Here is a 6,071-nt window from a genome sequence, read left to right as displayed (position 1 = left end):
ATGTATATATATATATATATATATATATGAGAAATATGAGTATGTTTGGTACCAAGCACAAATTTTGTGCTTGGTAGTGAGGTGACACAATCCCTCCCACTCATTCAAACGGGGGATCACATTCACATGAGTTGAGGAGTGTATGGGTGATATGAGTTGCCGTGCGAGCACCCTTTGGTCGCGAAATTACCAAAAGGTGGGTTAAGAAGAAGAGAACTAAAACACAAGACAATTCTGTATGGTGAAGGAAAATACCTTCTTCTAGATTATGAAGAATAAAATATTACAATCTCTCCTTCACAATCTCACTAGATTCTAGAACACCTCTCAATCCTCTCTAAACCCTAATATAAAGATTAGAATCTCTCTCTGATCTAAGATCATAAAACTTATGTTTAGAAACCCTAAACAACCCTTTATATAGGTGTACAAACGTGGATGGTAATCTGGTAAATAACCAAGCCCAAAACCAACAGGAATTCGTGTGAATAGAAACCCAAACGAATCAGGAAACTATCGATGAGTCGACTCATGACTGAGATGAGTCGACTCATGACCTCACGAATCAGGAAACTATCGATGAGTCGACTCATGACTGAGATGAGTCGACTCATGACCTCATATGAGTCAACACATAACTGATGAGTCGACTGGTCAGAGACTTTTGCTAATAGGGTTTAATTTTATGAGTTGACTCATGACAGTCATGAGTCGACTCAACCTGATGAGTCGACTCTTGTACATTTATGAGTCGACTCACGAGCTAAAAACTGGATTCTTCAAATCTACTGCTCGTCGTCTCGTTCCACGCTTCCACCTATGGTCCACTGTACTATTTTACACTCCTATTCTCATGCTATCATGAGAATCATTTATCATCAAGCTCCCATGAGGATCGCTAAGCTCCCGAAGAGAAGATACACCCGTATCATGGGTCCCCTCTTAAGAACTTAAAGTCCCGTTCAAGTTAGAACTTTTGCTGAGGAAAATCTTGAGCTCCTCCATCTTTTCTGCACCACATGGCCTTGCTAGGAATCCGATCTCGACGTCTGATCGAAAACAACTCATTCGTCCCGCGTCTCGTCGTAGTCACCGTTCGCTCTAAGTTGCAATCCTTTATTGATGGCTTTTCTGGAAGTCTAATGCACAGCAAGACAAACTTCTTGCTTGCATTCACTAGTCTCTTCGCTCGTGTCACCGTCCCAAAGCTTGTCTCCTCGGAAGAGATGCCGAACGAAATATGAACTTTTCACCATCCTTAGTGAAGGTGTACTTCTGAGCCCGCCTCTCGTAGATCGCATATCTATCCCATAAGTATGGATTGCTCAGTATAATCTGACAAACATCCAATAAAACAACGTCGCACGTGACCTCGTCAATATACGACTCGTGGAGCACAAATCTGACAGTGCATTGATCAACTACACTCAGTTTCTCCTCCTTCTGAATCCACCCTAATGGATAGGGCTTCAGATGCTTGACCGTCTTCAGACCCAGCTTCTGAACCAATACCTCGGATATCAAATTCTTCTCGCTGTCCGAATCAACAATGGCATCAACCAAACTGGTCTTCACTTGCAACTTAAGAACAAAGAGTTGTTCTCTCGGGTTGTCGTCCTCTTTCGTGGTCTGCTTCCCCATCATAAGATTGAGACTGCTGTTGGGCTCTATCATCCCTGGGACTTCTTTCGGACCTTAAGCTATCATGTATGCCTTTTTCTTCTCCTTCTTCTTCAACCCTCTTGGCTTGAGATGAGGATACTTCTCCCAGCACCGATCAGCTGTGTGTCATGTCTTCTCGCAGTGACTACAAATCAGCTCTGCTTTCCCTGGATCACCCTTCTTCTTCTCTTCCTTAGATAGAGAACCACTAGACTCGTCTCCCGTCTGTTTGGAGTCTCCCTTAGCCTCGTTGCCCTTCTTTTGCTTGCCTTCGAGGGCAATAGCCTTACGCTCGCCTCTTTAATTGATTCCACCGTGAATAGCTTCATCTCCTTTCGGATGTGATCGCTCAATCCCGCCATATACTTCATAAACACGGAATATTCCTCTGTCGCAATGTTGAGGACTATCGCCTACTGCTGGAACTTCGTGGTGTATTCTTGACCGGTTTGATTGACCCTTTGGCGCAAGCCTACCACTTGTACCAACACTCTCCAAGGAATTCCACCGGGTAAAACTATTTCCTCAGTAACTCCTTGAACTTGTTCCACGACATCGCCTTCTTCTCCTGCTTGCAGTAGGATTTCCACCACATCAACACGTGCCCTGAAAGCTTCAAAGTCGTGAACATAATCTTCTCTTTTGACGAATAGCCATAAAGAGTAAAATACGTCTCCATCCACTCGATCCAGTCATCAAGCCTCTCGACGTCAACACTCCCATCATAAACAGGAATCTCCACCTTGAAGTCAATCTTCAGGTTCTGATAAGAATTCTTACCCCCTTGATGCAATGCAGCCTTAACGGTCTCCTCCTCCTCGTCGAAATCTGAATCTACTCTCTCCACATCGGACTCAATAATTTTCTTCGAAGAAGATTCACCTTGTTTGCCACCTCCATGGATAAGACTGACGAGTTGTGTGAGATTCAAACCTATCGTCTCGATTTGCTTCTCCAATGCATCAAACCTCGTAGAATTATCTCATTCAACCATCTTCTTCCTCCTTAAGACCTGGCATACTTCCAATGAAATAAGGATCTCGTCAAGCTTCTTGTATTGTGATCGAGTAAGGACTATACACAGGATGCCCCCTTCACCGGATTTGATTGATCTGATACCAACTTGATACGAGTTGCCGTGCGCGCACCCTTTGGCCGCGGAATTACCAAAAGGTGGGTTGAGATGAAGAGAACTAAAACACAAAACAATTCAGTATGACAAAGGAAAATACCTTCTTCTAGATTATGAAGAAAAAAAGATTACAATCTCTCCCTCACAATCTCACTAGAATCGAGAACAACCTCTCAATCCTCTCTAAACCCTAATACAAAGATTAGAATCTCTCTCTGATCTAAGATCATAAAACTTATGTTTAGAAATCCTAAACAACCCTTTATATAGGTGTACAAACGTGGATGACAATCTGGTAAATAATCAAGCCCAAAACCAATAGGAATTCGTGTGAACAGAAACCCAAACGAATCAGGAAACTGTCGATGAGTCGACTCATGACTGAGATGAGTCGACTCATGACCTCATATGAGTCGACTCATAACTGATGAGTAAACTGGTCAGAGACTTTTGCTAACAAGGCTTAATTTCGTGAGTCGACTCATGACAATCATGAGTCGACTCAACCTGATGAGTCGACTCATGTACATGTATGAGTCGACTCACGAGCTGAAAACTGGATTCTTCGAATCTGCTGCTCGTCGTCTCGTTCCACGCTTCCACCTGCGGTCCACTGTACTGTTTTACACCCCTATTCTCATACTATCATGAGAATCATCTATACTCAAGCTCCCATGAGGATCGCTAAGCTCCCGAAGAGAAGATACATCCGTATCAATGGGGATATGGAACCATTTGAATGAGTGGATGGGATTATGCCACCTCACTATCAAACATAACTTTTTTGTGCTTGGTACCAAGCATACTCATTTCTCTCTCTCTCTCTCTCTCTCTCTCTCTCTATATATTATATATATATATATACACACACAAACACACACACACAACACACACATACACACACACATATGAACATATATGTATATGTATATATGCATATATGCTTACGTTTGTGTGTGTGTGTGTATACATTTATATACATATATACATATAGATATACATACATATTTATATGCTTATGCAAATGTATGTTTATACACACATATGTACAAATGTGTGTACATGTACGTATATGTATATATATGTGTGTGTATACATTTATATATGTATACATATATGTGTGTGTTGTGTGTATATATACACACACATGCCCTAAAGCATGTGAATTAACCAAATAGTTATATCAAACTAAGGCTAGCGAGCAGTCAGTGACCTTGCTATAATCATATGTGACATTGTCTGTGATTGGTGATGTCGGATAGTACTTGATCGGCCATCTTGAACCTAGCGTGGTTTCCCATTTCCTTCCCACTATTATGCCCGAGTTAGAGAGTGCACAATCGGCTTGAGACGTGTGCAACGCATTAGCATTCTTCTCCTTCAAGGGAGATTTTCCCCTAAGATATATACCTTGCTATTAGTACGTTAGCATTAGTGGCACATAAACAATCCGGTGATAAAGAGGCACATCTTCTAAACTTATGTATACATTACAAAATTTATGAAAAACATTTTTTTGTTGACTTACATTCTTTTCAAGCTAGAGATGGTACTCTCGTAGGGAGCAGTAGTATAATATGATGTCCTGACGCAACCGTCACCAATCATGGAGATGATGACGACCATGACGAGGAGTGAGTTTTTTCTATATGTAATATATTTTAATTCCTAATACCTGTTATTAGACATTTATGAACTTGTGGATCGTGTTAGACATGTATAGACATGTGGAATTATCTTTTCCTATATGTATTGTATTTTGGATCGTGTTTTCTAATTTTATTGCTTTGTGAATGGATATTTGAGATGTGATTTATATGTTACATGTGATTATTGGAATGGAGATGTATGAATATTGAATATATATTGTAGTTCAATTGTTGGATATGGGATGTGATATATCTATGTATAGGATTTATACATATGTATTTCTGTACATGGAGCAAATTGGTTTAACCCTTTATTTTGTTTGCTCACCAATAAACATTGGTGACAGGAAATTATCCATTGCCATTGTTTCTCCATGGCCAATATGCCCCATCACAATTGTAAATTGGTCACGGGTTTACCCGTCATCAATATGCATTAGTGACAACTTGTTTGGATGTATGATAACGGGCACCAACCTACCATCAATGCCCATTTGGAGATGGATTTCTAGGAATTAGTGATGGATTCCCCCATCACACCAATGCTCTGTTTCCTACTAATGTGACCTGAATGATTAGGAGGTTTCACTCTCAGGTTCGATTTCGGGATGAGCTATCGAAAGAAAAAAAAAGAAAAAGTATAAATATTTTATAATAAATTTATTTTAACGGTATTACTTGAATTAAGAATTATGTTATTATGTAATAATTATATTTTTATATAAATTATTTAATAATAGCATAATAAACTAGTTTATTAAATCATTTAATAAATTAATACCTTTCTTTATAGTTGTTAATAGTATCATAAATACCAGTATAATCTTTATAAATAATAATAGTTACAATAAAATAGGATACTAATTTATTAAAATTATTCTAAATTATAATTATACTATTATGACTTTTAAAATATAGTATAATATTGAATAAATTGTGATTAAAGTATTGTAATTATTCATACAATTTTTTATACAACTTTTAGTTTAAATATCATTTCATTAACACAAATTTTAATTATTCACCATTTTTTGTCCTATCAATACAAACTCAAACCATAAAACAAATATGTCAATATCCAAAGCACGCACTTTGCTCGTCCAATTAAAAGTAATCTTATATTTGTGAAAACGTATTTTTGGTTATCTTAATTATCCACCTAGGCTTAGGCCCCTTCGGACAAAAAAACTTATATTTATAAATGAAAACTTTATTAAATTTTCTCAATCCTCTATTAATAATCATATAATAATATTTTGTTGCTCCCGACTCCGGACTTGGAGCATGCTAATAATGGGACGGATAATCTAACCGAAGAGAGATGAGGGAGTGGGGCGGAGTAAGTTACGGTTAGTTAATTGGTCAACGGTCAATGTGGGACCCCTCTTCCTGCTCTCATCTCATGCGCCCTTATTTCTCTCTACTCGTTTAAATCAAAGACACCAGTCCTCCCCTCCCTCTTTCCTCACCCAAAGCAATAAACTTCAAAATTTTTAAAAAAAATAAAGCATACAAAATTAGAGAAAATAAAGAATCATAAAACAGATGGGCAAGTTTTTCCTTTTGCTCTGTCTGTTCTTGTGTTATTCGATAGACAATGCCGACGCAAGGCGGCCGAGGGCGGGTAA

This window comes from Asparagus officinalis, chromosome 5 (assembly GCF_001876935.1).
Source record: "Asparagus officinalis chromosome 5, Aspof.V1, whole genome shotgun sequence".
Classification (NCBI taxonomy): domain Eukaryota; kingdom Viridiplantae; phylum Streptophyta; class Magnoliopsida; order Asparagales; family Asparagaceae; genus Asparagus; species Asparagus officinalis.
Note: the sequence above shows the minus strand (reverse complement) of the source record.